Source organism: Pongo pygmaeus, chromosome 23 (assembly GCF_028885625.2).
Source record: "Pongo pygmaeus isolate AG05252 chromosome 23, NHGRI_mPonPyg2-v2.0_pri, whole genome shotgun sequence".
NCBI lineage: Eukaryota > Metazoa > Chordata > Mammalia > Primates > Hominidae > Pongo > Pongo pygmaeus.
The window spans coordinates 42,220,459-42,238,833 of record NC_085931.1 but is presented as its reverse complement, the minus strand read 5'-3'; the positions used below and the strand labels follow the sequence as shown (position 1 = coordinate 42,238,833).

At 44.2% G+C, this 18,375-nt stretch overlaps 1 long non-coding RNA gene across 1 annotated transcript in view; it reads right to left on the bottom strand.

Annotated features, from left to right (window-relative positions):
- Positions 1-5,802: 5,802 nt before the first annotated feature.
- The window catches only part of LOC129023554 (uncharacterized), a 26,967-nt gene continuing 14,394 nt past the window's right edge, over positions 5,803-18,375 (bottom strand). The window contains exons 2-4 of the long non-coding RNA XR_008496840.2: positions 16,593-16,730; positions 14,226-14,331; positions 5,803-9,020 (exon numbers count right to left, since the gene is read on the bottom strand). This is a non-coding gene — a long non-coding RNA (uncharacterized LOC129023554). The remainder of the gene's footprint in view (positions 9,021-14,225; positions 14,332-16,592; positions 16,731-18,375) is intronic.

The following is an 18,375-nucleotide window of genomic DNA, read 5'->3' as shown; positions in this document are numbered from 1 at the left end:
CTGTTTCCTGATCAGGTCTTTTGTGAAGACCAAAAGAAACCATCATCATGAGCTAATCCCCTGCACAACCTATAAGGTTGGTTTCATTATTCTATTATCATCCCCCTCTTGCAGGAAACAGGCTCAGAGGGATGGAGGAACTCCCCTGGGTCACATAGTAAGTGGAAGAGTCAGGATTCAAACTCAGGTCTGCCTTGTCCTCAGACTTTACTCCTAAGCTCTCAGTGACAGTTTCTGGTTTTTTGTTTTTTGTTTTTTTTTTTAGACAAGAGTCTCACTCTGTCACCTAGGCTGCAGTGGTGCTATCTCGGCTCACCTCCACCTCCCGGGTTCAAGCGATTCTCCTGCCTCAGCCTCCCAAGTAGCTGGGATTACAGGCACACGCCACCACACCTGGCTAATTATTTTTTTGTATTTTTTGTAGAGACAGGGTTTCACCATATTGGTCAGGCCGGTCTCAAACTCCTGGCCTCAAGTGATCCGCCCACCTTGGCCTCCCAAAGTGCTGGGATTACAGGCGTGAGCCATGGTGCCTGGCTCACCAGTGCCTCTTGAAGGAGGAAATTCCACAGCCATGCCCCCTCCTACCTTGAGTGACAATGGTCAGCACTCACTCTAAAGGTACCTAAAACTTACCCAGAAGTATCATTAGCATCTCACAAATCCCTCCTGTCCATTGGAGGAGCAAGGTTGGCAGGATTCCCTCCAGTTTACATAATTGTGCCTGGCTGCTGAGCACCTGGCAGCAGTGTCTTCAGTATTCTACTCCTTACAAACTCTACCTCTCAGTCTCTCTCCCAAGGCTGCCTACCCTACTCTGCACCTCTCCAAGAGTGGAGGACGACTGGTAGATGGTGTGAAATGATTTTCACTGTGGGAAGGTAGGAGGAGGGCAGAATGATTAATGTCTGGATTTGCATCTCTTGCTAAACTGCTGTGAAAGGAAATACCAAATATTTATCTAAGAGACTAATCCATCCTAACAAAACAAGTTTCCTTTAAGGACAGGGCAGTGCAGAGGTAGGAGCCTCTGAAATAAAACTACTTTGTATCACTGTGAATGGGCATACCAAAAAAATAACTTATTTTTCCTTCAGGGAAGTCTTCTGCCCTCCAAAATCTGGCACCCTACCCCATGGCCAGTCCATACCAGGCAGAGGTCAGAGTCTGTGGCAGCAATGAAGAGGGACTTCGAGATTATTAACATCTCCCTCCCTCCTTCCAAGTCAAAATCTGTGCCCTGAAGCTGCTGAATGTTTTGGAGTCCACGTTAAGCAGCACAAACTCCATGAGCTGTGGGGCTTGTGTTTCATTTTTCAAAGCTTTTCTTTGGATGATGATAAACTATTGTTTATTTGTGAAGTTTCCTCTGCCTCTAAAATACTTATCTCTTGTCTATCTAAGGAACTCTTTTTCAGAAGCTCAGTTCAGATTGCCCCTTGCCTACAAAGCTTTTCCTGCCCCCTCCACAAGACAGCTTATGCGTATTACATCACTACCATGTGCCAAGCACCACGACAGGGGTCTTACATACATCAACAACCCTATGCGGTAGGTACTATTTTGTTCTCACGGAGTCCCAGAGAAGCAACTGCCAATGTCACATAGCTGTGAAGCGGCAGAGCCAGGACTTGAATTCGGAACTGTCTGACCAGGGAGCCCAGGACTCCATCATGATGGATGTGATACTTTGTGCCACCTCCCTGTTCTGCACATATTTCCACTTTTGCATCATCTTTTTAGGGATCTATCTCCCCATATGAGACCAGATTTCTTTGTTAATGGGGATCAGGCAAAGATAATTCATCTCTGTATTCCCATTGCCTAGAGTAATAGTTCCTGGCACTTGGCAGCCACTAATTCATTCAACAGATATTCTGAGTGTGCTAAGAGAGACTTAATTCCTGTCCTCAAGGAGCTTTAGCATACAGTAAAGTAGCACAGGACATGGGACATACACATAAATAAGTGTCTATAACACAAGAGAGAATGAGGCATGGGAAGGGATGGAAAATACATGCTCTGGTGCTGTGGAGAAAGATGAGATGCCGTCCTGGTCTAAGATGCTGGCCAGGTGGCATTAGAGTAGGACCCTGGAGCATACTAGGACTGGGACATGTAGGGAGGGGGGCAGGGTGCTCACAGGCAGACATGGGCAAACTTGCCCTTCAAGTCCAAATAACAGCTGACAAACCTCTTCATGTCACCAAGGGAGAGAAAGGGCCCTTTCAGACTGTGTAGAAGCTGCTGGAAAATGCTGGCCAGCCATCGGACTGTGAAGAGCCCCAGGGGCAGGATAGACCATGTTCTAATGTGGAGGCCAGTTTGGTGGGAAGCATACTGAGGCTGGACACCAGGATGAACACAGGATAAAATGATGTTACCTGCCCTCACTCGAGGCTGCCTTTCCCAATAACACAGCCCCATACCTCACAACCCTCTTGCAAGCCCAGGGCCAGAGCTCAGGAGGAAAGGCCAAGCCAGAGCATTGGGTGGGAACCCAGGAGAGGTGGACATCCTCATTACATGGGGCCCCTTCCCAGGGCTCACCCCACTCCAGCTCCTCATAATATTTTAAAATGCTTTCAACTGTATAAACAAACAAGAGGCACCTGAGAACCCCAAATAGGCCATGCCTATGGAAGCCATATTCCCTGCCCGTTTCACATTTCCTCAGACTGTTGTTTAATGTCAGCCTGGGCATTTGCCCTCCACACCTCCTGCTGTATGGGATCATCCTTCTCATTAATACTGAAGTTAGAATGGCTTTGGCCCCATTCCATAAATGGTGGGAGGCATCTCTTCCAACATCTCCAAACATGGTGAAACCCTGTCTGTACTAAAAATACAAAATTAGCCAGGTGTGGTAGCACACGCCTGTAATCCCAGCTACTTGGGAGGCTGAGGCAGGGGAATCACTTGAACCTGGGAGGTGGAGGTTACAGTGAGCCAGGATTGTGCCATTGCACTCCATCCTGGGCGACAGAGTGAGACTCTGTCTCAAAAAAAAAAAAAAAAAAAAGGTCCCTTCTCAAGCCAGGTGCAGTGGCACATGACTGTAGTCCCAGCTACTCAGGAGGCTAAGGCAGGAGGATGGCTTAAGCCCAGTACAGCCTGGGCAACATACCAACTCCCTGTTTCTAAAAAAAAAAAAAAAATGTTTAAATGGTCCCTCTCTCCACTGGAACCTAGGGCTTTTCCTTCATTTTTTTTTCAAAATCAGTAGGTGCTCTGATGTTCACCCTGATTTGGGGACAACAGAGACTAAGTCATAGACAGCATATAAAACGCACTGACAGTCCAGTCCCTTCATACCTGCCACAGGGAACATCTCCCTGGTGAGGCTGTTCCTCAGTACCCTCAGCTGCCCTCAGGTGGCTGCTCATTCTCAATCTCTCCAGCCACCTGCCCTACTTCCTTGGCCCCCTCAATTCCTTCATCCTGGGCTTATCCCCATCCCCTCCCCAGAGACACACAATTCTCACTGTATTTTGCAGGGTACTTAGATTTTTTCTTTTTCCTTTTTTTTTTTGAGACAGGGTCTCTGTTACCCAGGCTGGAGTTGCGTGGTGTGATCTCGTCCCTGCAGCCTCAACGTCCTGGGCTCAAGTGATTCTCCTGCCTCAGCCCCGCAAATAGCTGGGATGACCACAGGTGTGCACTGTCACACCTGGCTAATTTCTAATTTCTTTCATTTTTGGTAGAGACAGGGTTTCGCCATGTTGCCTAGGCTGGTCTTGAACTCCTGAGCTCAAGTGATCTGCTCACCTTGGCCTCCCAAAGTGCTGGGATTACAGGTGTGGGCCACTGTGCCCAGTCGAGATCTTTCTTTTTCTAATTATGAATTATGTTGAGTGGGGATAAGGAGGAACAGGGATTCACCTTTCATGTCCAAACAGATTATCAATGTATTTCCTGAAAAAAGACAATTTCCTAAGAGGAATACTGCAGCCAGCTTTTTAGATAGCAATCTTTATCTTCTCATTATAATATTAACAACTACCATTTAGTGAGCACACTTCTAATCCTCATGACCATGAATGGCAGAGTCATCTCCACTTCACAGGTAAGAAATGAGGCTCAGTCTGGGCAACATAGTGAGACCTCATCTCTACAAAAAATAAACAAAAAATTAGCCAGATGTGGTGGCATGCACCTGTAGTTCCAGCTACTTGGAAGGCTGAGGTGGGAGGATTGCTTAAGCCCAGGAGGTTAAAGCTGCAGTGAGCTGTGATCATGCCACTACACTACAGCCTGGGTGACAGAGTGAGATCTTGCCTCAATAAATAAATAAAAAGTGGTTATGAGAAAACAGCAGGTTTTAAAAGAACAAAATTGCCTAGGTGGTAAGACCTGAACAATGTTTAAAAAGATGGATGAAAGGCCAGGTGCGGTGGCTCACACCTGTAATCCCAGCACTTTGGGAGGCCAAGGTGGGTGGATCACTTGAGCCCAGGAGTTCGAGACCAGCCTGGGCAACATGGCAAAACCCCATCTCTACAAAAATACAAAAATTAGCCTGGCATGGTGGGTGTGCACCTGTAGTCCCAGCTACTCAGGAGCCTGGGAGGTGGAGGTTACAGCGAGCCGAGATTGTGCCACTGCATTCCAGCCTGGGTAACAGAGGGAGACCCCGTCTCAATCAATCAATCAATCAAATAAAAAGATACATAGAAAAAAGACTGGAAGGAAATGCAGTTGCAACAGGTTTATTGGGGTGTCTCATCCTACATAAATATAAGCATTTTTAGTGATTTTCACTAGCCATCCTCAGTAACACTATGTCAAGTTCCTCTTTTCCAGTGGGTAGCTTAATGATGGCTGCCATAGACTCAGCTGCTTTCAGGAATTAGAACAGTCTCCAACTGGTATTTAAGATTCATTTAAAATGTTTACATAAAAATATTCATTTAAAAATGTCCATCTTGGCTGGGTACAGTGGCTCATGCCTGTAATCCCAGCACTTTAGGAGGCTGAGGTGGGTGGATCACTTGAGGTCAGGAGTCGAGACCAGCCTGACCAACATGGTGAAACCCCGTCTCTACTAAAAATACAAAAAAAAAACAAAAACAAAAAAAACAACTAGCTGGGCATGATAGCATGCACCTGTAATCCCAGCTACTCAGTAGGCTGAGGCAAGAGAATTGCTTGAACCCAGGAGGTGGAGGTTGCACTTAGCCAAGATCACACAACTGGACTCCAGCCTGGGCAGCAGAGCAAGACTCTGTCTCAAAAAAAAATCCACTTCAAGGTTCCCTTCAAAGCTCACTGCCTCACTGCAGCTTTAACCTCCCAGGCTCAACTGATCCTCCCGTCTCCACCTCCTAAGCAGCTGGAACCACAGGCACACAACCATGCCGGGCTAAATTTTTTTTTTTTTTTTTTTGAGACAGAGTCTCGCTCTGTTGCCCAGGCTGGAGTGCAGTGGCGCGATCTCAGCTCACTGAAAGCTCTGCCTCCTGGGTTCACACCATTCTCCTGCCTCAGCCTCCCGAGTAGCTGGGGACTACAGGTGCCTGCCACCATGCCCAGCTAATTTTTTTTATTATTATTATTTTTAGTAGAGACGGGGTTTCACCGTGTTAGCCAGGATTGTCTCAATCTCCTGACCTCGTGATCCGCCCGCCTTGGCCTCCCAAAGTGCTGGGATTACAGGCGTGAGCCACTGCGCCTGGCTTTTTTTTTCTTTGGGTAGAGATGAGGTCTCACTATGTTGCCCAGGCTGTTCTCAAACTCCTGAGGGCTCAAGCAATCCTCCCACCTCAGCTTCTCAAAGTATTAGGATTATAGGCATGGGCCACCACATGCAGCCTGATAGCTCATTTCCTTTTGGCAGTCAGTAATATTTCATTGTTTGGATGTACCATAGTATATTCATTTATTTACCTACTGAAGGACATCTTGATTGTTTCCAAGTTTTGGCAATTATGAATAAAGCTGCTGTAAACCTGTGTGTGGAGGCTGTTGTGTGGACTTAAGTTTTCAATTTGTTTGTGAAAATACCAAGGACTGTGATTACTGAATCACATGGTAAGAGTATGTTTAGTTTTGTAAGAAAACGCCAAACTGTTCTCCAAAGTGTCTGTACCATCAATTTTGCATTCCTACCAGCAATGAATGAAAGTTCCTGTTGCTCTACATCCTTGTCATCATCTGTTGTCTTGATTTTGGCCATTCTGATAGATGTGTAGTAGTATCTAATCGTTGTTTAAATTTGCATTTCTCTGATAACATATGATGTGCAGCATCTTTTCATACGCTTATATGCCATCTGTATATCTTCTTTGGTGAGGTGTCTGTTAAGGTCTTTGGTCCATTTTTAAAATGCATTGTTTTATTTTATTATTTATTTATTTATTTAGAGATGGAGTCTCACTCTGTTGCCAGGCTGGAGTGCGGTGGCGTGATCTCGGCTCACTGCAACCTCTGCCTCCTGGGTTCAAGTGATTCTCCCGCCTCAGCCTCCCAAGTAGCTGGGACTACAGGCATGCACCACCATGCCCAGCTAATTTTTGTATTTTTAGTAGAGATGGGGTTTCACCATGTTGGCCAGGATGGTCTCTATGTCTTGACCTCGTGATCCGCCCACCTTGGCCTGCCAAAGTGCTGGGATTACAGGCGTGAGCCACTATGCCCGGCCTATTGTTGAGTTTTAAGAGTTCTTATGCATATTTTGGATAACAGTCCTTTATCAGATGTGTCTTTTGCAAATATTTTCTCCAGTCTATGCTCATGCTCATCTTCTCATTCTTTTTTTTTTTTTTTTGAGACGGAGTCTTGCTCTGTCACCTAGGCTGGAGTGCAGTGGCGTGATCTTGGCTCACTGCAAGCTCCGCCTCCTGGGTTCATGCCATTCTCCTGCCTCAGCCTCCCAAGTAGCTGGGACTACAGGCGCCCGCCACCACGGCCGGCTAATTTTTGTATTTTTTTTTTAGTAGAGACGGGGTTTCACCGTGTTAGCCAGGATGGTCTCGATCTCCTGACCTCATGATCCGCCCACCTCGGCCTCCCAAAGTGCTGGGATTACAGGCATGAGCCACTGTGCCCAGCCATCATCTTCTCATTCTTGTGACATGGTCTTTCACAGAAGAGAAATTTTTAATTTTAATGAAGTCTAGATTGTCAGTTATTTATTTCATGGTTCATGCCTTTGAGTGTTGTACCGAAAAAGTAATAACCATATCCAAGGTTTTCTTCTGTTATCCTCTCAGAGTTTATATTTAGCTTGTGTTTTACATTTAGGTCTATGATCCATTTTGAGTTAATTTTTGTGAAGAGTATAAGGTGTGTGTCTAGATTAATTTTTTGCACGTGGATGTCCAGTTGTTCCAGCACCATTTGTTGAAAAAATTATCTTTGTTCCATTGTATTGCCTTTGCTTCCTTCCACTATATTTATTCCTTCCACTATATTTATGTGGGTCTATTTCTGGCCTCTCCATTCTGTTCAATTGATCTGTTTGTCTATCCTTTCACAAATATCACACTGCCTTCATTCCTGTAGGTTTATAAGTCTCAAAGTCAGGTAGTGTCAGTCTTCTAACTTTATTCTTCTCCTTCAATATTATGTTAGCTATTCTGGGACTTTTGCCTCTCTGTATAAACTTTAGAATCAATTTGTTGATATCCACAAAATAACTTCTGGGATTTTGATTGGGATTGCTTTGATCTATAGATCAAGTTGGGAAGAACGGACATTTTGACAATAATGAGTCTTCCTATCCATGTACCATGGAATATATCTCCATTTAGTTCTTTTTTTATTTTGTTCATCAGAGTTTTGTAGTTTTTTTCATACAGATCTTGTACATATTTTGTTAGGTTTATACAAATTTTGGGGGGTGGTAATATAAATGTGTTTTTTATTTCAAATTCCACTAATTCATTGCTGGTATATAGGAAAACAATTGAGTTTTGTATATTGACCTTATAACCTGCAACGTTGATGTAATCACTTATTAGTTCCAGGAGTTTTTCTGTCAATTCTTTCAGATCTTTCCTTTCCCTTCCTTCCCCTTCCCCTCACCACTTCCCTTTCCTTTTTCCTTTCCTGTCCTGTCCTCCTTTCCTTTTTCTTTTTTAACATCTCCCAAGGCTTCATCATTCATCTTTCAGATTTTCTACAGAGATGGTCATGTCGTCTGTGAACAAAAACAGCTTGATTTCTTCCTCCCCAGTCTGTATACCTTCTATTTCCTTTTTTTGTCTTATTACGTTAGCTAGGACTTCCAGTACGATGTTGAAAAGAGGTGATGAGAGGGCACACTGTTGCCTTGTTCCTGATCTTAGTAAGAAAGCTTCTGGTTTCTCACTATTAAGTACGTTAGCTGTAGGTTTTGTAGGTATTCTTTATCAAGCTGACGAAGTTTACTGAGAGTTTTATCATGAGTGGGCATTAGACTTTTTTTTTTTTTTTGGCGACAGGGTCTTGTCCTGTTGCCCAGGCTGGAGTGTAGTGGTGTGATCATGGCTCACTGCCATCTCCACCTCCTGGGCTCAAGTGATCTTCCCACCTCAGCCTCCCAAGTAGCTGGGACTACAGGCATGTGCCACCATACTTGACTAATTAAAAAGAAAACTTTTGTAGAGATGAGGTCTCATTATGTTGCCTAGGCTGGTCTTGAACTCCTGGGCTCAAGCAATCCTCCTGCCTTGGCCTCCCATAATGCTGGGATTACAGGCATGAGCCACTGTGCCTACCCCAAACATTTCTTTATCATGACCATTTCACAGCTATACTTACCTAAGTCTAATGGTAATATTCATGCCCTGGGGTTCTTCTGGATTCATTTCCCTTCCTTGTGTATTGGGGAGAGTCACGTGCTTACCCCTTTGTCCTGAAGTAAAACAAATGCCCATTTTCCACGTTCAACTTTAAGCGGAATTATGCTGGTGGTTGGGGCTTGGGATTGGAGAGAAGAGGAGGGCATCTGCCCTTAGTGTCTTGACATCATTAACCCTCTTCCTGACGCCCTCAGCTGGCTGGAGTCTGGAGAGATTCATTTGGCCACAGTCCACTTTCTGGGAAGTTTTGTGGAAAAGACAAGTAAATATAAACAACTGAGAAATGTGATCTAGAGGGTAGGTAGGTGTGAGGAATTATTTTTTCTTTTTTTTTTTCCAACTTTTAAGTTCAGGGGTACATATGCAGGATTACATAGAAAAACGTATGCCACGGTGGTTTGCTGCACAGATTATCCCATCACATAGGTATTAAGCCCAGCATCCATTAGCTGTTCTTCCTGATGCTCTCCTTCCTCCCCTGCCACACCGTCCAACAGGCCCCAGTGTGTGTTGTTCCCCTCCGTGTGTCCATGTGTTCTCATCATTCAGTTGCCACTTATAAGTGAGAACATGTAGTGTTTGTTTTTCTGTTCTTGCATTAATTTGCTGAGGATAATGGCTTCCAGCTCCATCAATTGTCCCTGAAAAGGATGTGATCTCATTCCTTTTTATGACTGCATAGTATTCCATGATGTATATGTACCACATTTTCTTTATCAAGTCTGTCATTGATGGGAATTTAGGTTGGTTCCATGTCTTTGCTACTGTGAATAGTGCTGCAATGAAATGAAAGATACATGCATGCATGTATCTTTATAATAGAATGATTTCTATTCTTTTGGGTATATACTCAGTAATGGCATTGCTGGGTCAAATGGTATTTCTGCTTCTAGGCCTTTGAGGAATCGCCACACTGTCTTCCACAATGGTTGAACTAATTTACACTCCCACCAACAGTGTAAAAGTGTTCTTTTTTCTCTACAACCTCACCAGCATCTGTTATTTTTTGACTTCTTAATAATAGCCATTATGACTGGTATGAGAGGTGTGGGAAATTTATTGTTTTTACAGAGGGTGGAGGAAGAAGGCCCTGGCAGAAGCTCCGCCCAGAGCTCCACAGAGTTGTTAATGGTCTTAAGAACTGGGAGACAGTAGGGTCATGTAGCCAACGCAGGACTGTGAACTCTGGGGATGCTCCCATCTACATTCACCACCATTCTTACCAAAATAAAACAAACACTGTAGGTACTATGCCTGCATGGTGACTATGTCTGACCCCAGGCTGCTTTGTCTTAGAAAAGGAGCCCATCTCCATTCTCAAGATAGGGTCTGATCCTTACATAATGACCAGCTCACTTATGGGCTCGTGTGGTCACGATTCTCATGGTCTACAGTGCTGCAGACCAGGAAGCTGTAGCCCCGATCCCTGCTCTCCTGATTTTGGCTGGCAGTGGGCCACCTTCCTTGCCCTTTACGCAGAAAGCTGCACTTCCCAGAACTGTTTTCAACAAGCTGCTTTCCTCCTCCTCAAACCTGCCTGGACTGGTCAGGGCACTCTACCAACAATGCTTTGTTTTCCCTTCCCAAACTTGGCTCTGGATCCAATCCTATCAGGGCACTTGTACGCAACTGCCCAGGAGCGACCAGCAGGGGGAGCCAGAAAAATTCAGATTTTTCAGCTAGACAAAAGAGGTCCAGGATAAAAGCTGTTTCTCAAGGCCCAGGTAATTTTCTCTTCATTTAAGTTACAGAGAACCGGCTGGGTGTGGTGGCTCACACTTGTAATCTCAGCACTTTGGGAGGCCAAGTTGGGCAGATCACTTGAGGCCAGGAGTTTGAGACCAGCCTGGGCAACACAGTGAAACCCTGTCTCTACAAAAAATACAAAAATTAGCCGAGCATGGTGGTATGTGCCTGTAGACCCAGCTACTCCAGAGGCTGAGGCACAAAAACTGCTTGTACCCTGGAGGTGGAGGTTGCAGTGAGCCGAAGTCACACCACTGCACTCCAGCCTGGGTGACAGAGCAAGACCTTGTCTCAAAAAAATATCTATCTCTATATCTGCATCTGTATCTGTATCTATCTATCTATCTACCTACCTACCTACCTACCTATCTAGAGAGAACCAAGTGTATTGTTAAAACAACTGCTGATTCTAGGTTCAGATGAGTGGAAAGCCAAATGGAGTTCATCCATTCAGTCATCAACAACTTTTTTTTTTTTTTTTTTTTTGAGACAGAGTCTCGCTCTCTCACCCAGGCTGGAGTGTAGTGGTGCGATCTCGGCTCACTGCAACCTCCGCCTCCCAGGTTCAAGCAATTCTCTGCCTCAGCCTCCCGAGGAGCTGGGATTTACAGGGGCCTACCACCACGCCTGGCTAATTTTTTTTTTGAGATAGAGTATCGCTCTGTCGCCCAGGCTGGAGTGCAGTGGCGCAATCTCGGCTCACTGCAAGCTCTGCCCCCCGGGTTCACGCCATTCTCCTGCCTCAGCCTCCCAAGCAGCTGGGACCACAGGCGCCCGCCACCACGCCCAGCTAATTTTTTGTATTTTTTAGTAGAGACGGGGTTTCACTGTGTTAGCCAGGATGGTCTCGATCTCCTGACCTTGTGATCCACCTGCCTCGACCTCCCAAAGTGCTGGGATTACAGGCATGAGCCACCGCGCCCGGCCTAATTTTTGTATTTTTAGTAGAGATGGGGTCTCACCATCTTGGCCAGGCTAGTCTTGAACTCCTAACCTCGTGATCCATCCGCCTTGGCATCAACAACTATTTATTAAGTACCTACTATGCACCAGGCTAGACACTGTATGTAGAATAATTAAGAAGACTACTAAAGTCCCTAACTTCATACATTATAGAAATGAACTAAGAGAGCTGGTGAGTGGAGGTTCAAGTCACTTTGACTTGGGTAAAGAGAAAATGTGTGGCAGGTTCATGGGACTCTGAAATGGGAGAGACAAAACAAGAGAGTTTGAGGCCGGAAAACACTGTGATTCTATCAATACAAAACAAAACAAAACAAAACAAAACTCTCTCTCAGAGAAAGAATACTGTACACAATAAGACTGCTAAAAGAAGTCAAAATTAGAGCACACACCCCAGTATCTAAGGGAAACAGCATCAAGAACAAGTAGAAAATGAAAACTTGAGTAATATACTGACTTTGTTTCAAAATAATCTAGTGGTAAGAGGGAGTGAGTGGGGGTGGGTATGAAAGAAGACTGGGTATGTGTTGATGATTCCACAAACTGGGTGACAGGTATTTGGTGATTCATTATATTACTTTCTTTACTTTTGTGCATGTTTTTAAATTTCCACGGGGGAAGCTAATATATATCTCTTTCTCAACAATTTAGTCAATAACCACTGTAGCCAAGTTTCATACAGGACACCCTATTTGTTATGGGAGAGAACTGAGCAGATTTGCCCATGCAAAATTCCTAAAGAGTTCAGAACACACCAAAGCTGTGGATGTTTTCTCTCCCATCCCCTTCTTTCAGATATGTTGCTAGAGCTTATGGTCCTGATCCTGTAGATAGGGGTACAATGGCTATAAGTTATTTCACAGGGGCTCCTTATCTATGTTATTCATGAGGGCAGGGACTGTGCCTATTTCATATTTGAATCCTGGAATGTAGCCAGTATTCAATAAAAATTTATTGAATGCACATCAAATATGTTATAATTATTTAGAAGATCTGTACACAAAATATGAATTGGGTTATGACTCAAAGTTCTTTAAAATATATATTCACTGTACTTCTATACACCCATTAGGATGGCTATTATCAAAACATAAGAGTTGGTGAGGATGTGGAGAAATTGGAAACTTTATGCACTGTTGGTAGCAATGTAAAACAGTACCACCACTGGAAAATGGTATGGTGGTTTCTAAAAAAATTAAAATTAAAATTACCATATGATCCAGCCATTCTACTTCTGGTATATACCCAAAGGAATTGAAAACAGGGTCTCAAAGAGGTATTTGTCTACCCATATTCACGGCAACATTATTCACAATAGCCAAAAGGTAGAAACAACCCAAGTGTCCATCAGTGGGTGAATGGATAAACAAAAGGTGGTATACAATGAAATATTATTAGCTTTAAAAGGAAGGAAAAGGCTGGGCACAGTGGCTCATGCCTGTAATCCCAGCACTTTGAGAGGCCGAGACAGATGGATCACGAGGTCAGGAGATGGAGATCATCCTGGCTAACACGGTGAAACCCCGTCTCTACTAAAAATACAAAAAAAATTAGCCAGGCGTGGTGGCGGGCACCTGTAGTCCCTGCTACTCGGGAGGCTGAGGTATGAGAATCGCTTGAACCCCCCTGGGAGGCGGAGCTTGCAGTGAGGTGAGATTGCGTCACTTCACTCCATCCTGGGCGACAGAGTGAGACTCCATCTCAAAAAAAAAAAAAAAAGAAAAAAAAGGACGGAAAGGCTGAGTGCAGTGGCTCAAGCCTGTAATCCCAGCACTTTGGGATGCAGAGGTGACCAGACTGCTTGAGCTCAGGAGTTCGAGACCAGCCTGGGCAACATGGTGAGACCCCATCTCTACTAAAAATACAAAAAAATAGCCAGACGTGGGCTGGGCCCAGTGGCTCACTCCTGTAATCCCAGCACTTTGGGGGGCTGAGGCAGGCGGATAACTAGGTGAGGAGTTTGAGACCAGCCTGGCCAACATGATGAAACCCCGTCTCTACCAAAAATATAAAAAATTAGCCAGGTGTGGTGGCACACCCCTGTAATCCCAGCTACTTGGGAGGCTGAGGCAGAAGAATTGCTTGAATCCGGGAGGCAGAGGTTGCAGTGAGCCAAAATCACGCCATTGCACTCCAGCCTGGGTGACAGAGGGAGACTCCATCTCAAAAAAAAAAAAAAAAAAAAAAGCCAGACACGGTGGTGCACACCTGTGGTCCTAGCTCCTTGGGAGGCTGAGGCAGGAGGACAGCTGAGGCAGAGGTTGCAATGAGCTAAGATTGTGCCACTGCACTCCAGCCTGGGTGACAGAGCGAGACCATGTCTTGAATAAAAAAAATACAAATAAAAAGGGAGGATATTCTGACATGTGCTACAACACAGGTAAACCTTGAGGACATTATGCTAAGTAAAATTAGCCAGTCACAAAAACAAATACTGTATGATCCCACTTATATGCCATACCTCGAGTAGTTAAATTCATACTATAGAGTCAGAGAGTAGAATGGTGGTTTCCAGGGACTGGGGAAATGGGGAATGGAGCGTTGGAAATTGGGATCTTAAATGTGGGTTAATGGCCAGGTGTGGTCACTCATGCCTTTAATCCCAGCACTTTGGGAGGCCAAGGCCAGTGGATTGCTTGAGCCTGGAGTTTAAAGAGACCAGTATGGACAACATGGCAAAACCCTGTCTCTACAAAAAATACAAAAAAATTACCCGAGCATGGTGGCACTCACCTGTAGTCCAAGCTACTTGGGAGGATCGCTTGAGCACAAGAGGTTGAGGCGGCAGTGAGGCGTGAGTGTGCCACTGCACTCCAGCCTGGGTGACAGAGGAGTGAGACTGTCTCCAAAAAAAAAAAACAAAAAACAAAAAACAAACAAACAAAAAAACCAGAAAAAAGTGGGTTAATGAAATCAACCTGAAACCATCTACTTTCATCACTGAAACAAAATTCTACCTTGTGCAAATTTAAACTCATTTAGTTCATAACAATTTTCAGTAGGCACAAAGACTAGAGAGTTTTGTTATAAAACATTAAATCAGGCCCGGTGCACTGGCTCACACCTGTAATCCCGGCACTTAGGTAGGCCGAGGTGGGTGGATCGCCTGAGGTCAGGAGTTCAAGACCAGCCTGGCCAACATGGCAAAACCTCGTCTCTACCAAAAATACAAAAATTAGCCAGGTGTGTGCTGCATGCCTGTTATCTCAGCTACTTGGGAGGCTGAGGCACAAGAATTGCTTGAACCCAGGAGGCGGAGGTTGCATTGAGCTGAGATCGAGCCACCGCACTCCAGCCTTAGTGACAGAGCGAGACTCCATCTCAAAAAAAAAAAAAAAAAAAAAAAAATTAAATCTACCAAGGACTTTAATGAAATGGGTACAGAATCCAACTGGGGAAGAGGAAAATCATCTTGATTTCCCAAAAGGGAATAAGAAACTCAAAACCTCCCTTGGAGAAAATACTGAGATATATTTTCTGTTGACCAATAGGGAAGGAGCGTTTGGTAATGATAACAACAAAGGAATCCATGGGAGTAGGGGATGAATTCTGTTCCTAGCAGCACTGTGACATCACTGGATGACCCTGAACAAAGGCCCATAATTTCTGATGGCTCTTCCTTTCTAAAGACAAGGGTACGGTACATATGGAAACAGTGCTTATAAATGCTTGTTCTGGCACCATGAAAGAGGTTTAAAAGACAGTTTCTTTCCCATGTGTCTCCTCATCAGTATGACATCTCAGGGATTGTAATTTACAACAAAACATATCATAGATCATAAGACCAGTGCCACTCTTGACTTCTGGAAAGCCCTGGTTCAAGGAAGAGGTTTTCTTAGCAGGCTTTCTGCATCAGAAGTTCAGTCCACAACTGGCAGGAAGTATCAGCACTGAGCTGAAGCAGATGGGTGTAGCCTGAGTTTCTGTGAGGATGAACTAAAAACAGCAGCCAGTATTCTTTGACATCAAAGGAGTGGGCCTCAGTAGTGAATGAGTCTGGGTCCAGAAGAAATAGTGCAAACAAGGCTTGCTAAAACAGTAAAAAACAACTCAGAAAATAAGAGCCTGGAAAATCTAACCACAGCACAGTAAGGCAATAAAACAAACACTTCTTAATTACCTTAAATGACAAGTGTGCTAATTATGCAAATGATCCACGCAGAAGTACTTGCATCAAAAAAAGGAGAATATGAAATAATGATCATGATATACTAAAATGTACTAAAAGTCAGAAGCACATTTGGAGTAATAAAAGTAGAGCATTCAAAAAGCTAAATAATCAAAACAATATATGATACTGGTAGAGAATAGACATATATATGTACGGAACAGAATTGAGAGTCCAGAAATAAACTTACACATCTGTGGTCAATTGACTTTCCACAAGAGTATTAAGACTATTTGGCCGGGCGCGGTGGCTCACGCCTGTAATCCCAGCACTTTGGGAGGCCAAGGCGGGTGGATCACGAGGTCAGGAGATCGAGACCATCCTGGCTAAAACGGTGAAACCCCATCTCTACTAAAAACACAAAAAATTAGCCAGGCGTGGTGGCAGGCACCTGTAGTCCCAGCTACTGGGGAGGCTGAGGCAGGAGAATGGCGTGAACCTGGGAGGCGAAGCTTGCAGTGAGCAGAGATCACGCCACTGCACTCCATCCAGCCTGGGTGACAGAGCGAGACTCTGTCTCAAAAAAAAAGACTACTCAATGGAAAAAGGTTAATCTATCAGCAAATAGTGCTGGATATCCACATGCAAAATAGGATATCAGAAGCATAAAATACTAAAGGAAAAAACAGATACAATTGAGTTGATCAAAATTTAAAACTCTGTGCATCAAAGGACTATCAAGAAAGTGAGAAGACAACCCACAGATTGGGAGAAAATATTTCCAAGTCATATATCTGATAGGGGTTTAGTATCCAGAGTATATTAAAAACTCTTGGCTGGGTGCAGTGGCTTACGCCTGTAATCCCAGCACTTTGGGAGGCTGAGGCAGGTGGATTACCTGAGCTCAGGAGTTCCAGACCAGCCTGGGCAGCATGGTGAAACCCCGTCTCTATTAAAAATACAAAAAATAAGCCGGGCACTGTAGCACGCACCTGTAGTCCCAGCTACTTGGGAGGCTGAGACAGGAGAATCACTTCAGCTTGGGAGGTGGAGATTGCAGTGAGCCGAGATTGTGCCGCAGTGAGCCAAGATTGTGCCACTGCACTCCAGCCTGGGCAACAGAGTGAAACCTTGTCAAAAAAAAAAAAAAACCAAAAATGAAAAACAACTCTTACAACTCAACAACAAAAAGACAACCCGATTTTTAAAATGGGGGAAAGGACTTCAATAAACATTTCTTCAAAGAACATAAACAAACAGCCAACAAGCACATTAGTCATTAGGAAAATGCAAATCAAAACCACAATGAGATCCTACTTCACACTCACAAATATGGTAATAATAAAAAAGGAAAAAAAATCAACAACATCCTTGTTGGCAAGGATGTGGAAAAATTAGAATCCTTATACATTGCTGGTGGGATGTAAACTGGTACAGCCACCAGTACCTGACTACAGCCACACCATCCCGAACATGTCCAATCTTGTCTAAACTTTGATGTGGAAAAACTGATAAGGAAAATAGTTTGATCAGCCGGGCACAGTGGCTCATGTCTGCAATCCCAGAACTTTGGGGAGCTGAGGGGGTGGATCACCTGAGGTTGGGAGATGAAGACCAGCCTGGCCAACATGGCGAAACCTGTCTCTATTAAAAATGCAAATTTTTGTATTTTTAGTAGAGCCGGGTGTGGTGGCTCACACCTGTAATCGCAGCTGCTCGGGAGGCTGAGGCAGGAGAGTCATTTGAACCTAGGAGGCGGAGATTGCAGTGAACCAAGATCACATCACTGCACTCCAGCCTGGGTGACAGAGCAAGACTCCATCTCAAAAAAAAAAAAAAAAAGAAAAAGAAAAGAAAATAGTTTGATGGTTCCTCGAAAAGTTAAACATAGAATAACCAGCAATGCCACTCATAGGTATATACTCAAAATAAATGAAAATAGGTATCAAACAAAAACCTGTACATGAATATTCATAGTAGCATTATTCATGATAGCCAAAAGGTGGAAACAACTCAAATGTCCACCAACTGATGACTGGATAAACAAAATATGGTACATCCATACACAGGAATATTATTCAGCCATAAAAAGAAATGCTGATACTTGCTACAACTTAGATGAACCTTGAAAACATCATGCTTAGTAGAAGAAGCCAGACACAAAAGGTTGCATATAGTATGATTCCATTTACATAAAATGTCTGGAATAGGCATATCCATAGAAATAGAAAGAGATCAGTATTTACTTGGAACACTTGGGACAATAACAAATAAAATAATAAAAATTTTTAAAAAGAGTCCAGGCGCAGTGGCTCACGCCTGTAATCCCAGCACTTTGGGAGGCCAAGGCAGGTGGATCACGAGGTCAGGAGATCGAGACCGTGGTGAAACCCCGTCTCTACTAAAAATACAAAAAATTAGCTGGGGACGCTGGCGGGCGCCTGTAGTCCCAGCTACTCGGGAGGCTGAGCCAGGAGAATGGCGTGAACCCGGGAGGCGGAGCATGCAGTGAGCCGAGATCGCGCCACTGCACTCCAGCCTGGGCGACAGAGCGAGACTCCGTCTCAAAATAATAATAATAATAATAATAATAATAATAATAATAATAATAATTTAAAAAAGAAGGAGATCAGAAGTTGCCAGAGGGTGAGGAGAAAGGAAAATGAAGAGTGGCTGCCAACAGGTACTAGGTTTCTCCCATCCGAGTACTAACCAGACTCAACCCTGCTTAGCTTCTGAGATCAGATAAGATTGGACGTGTTCAGGGTGGTATGG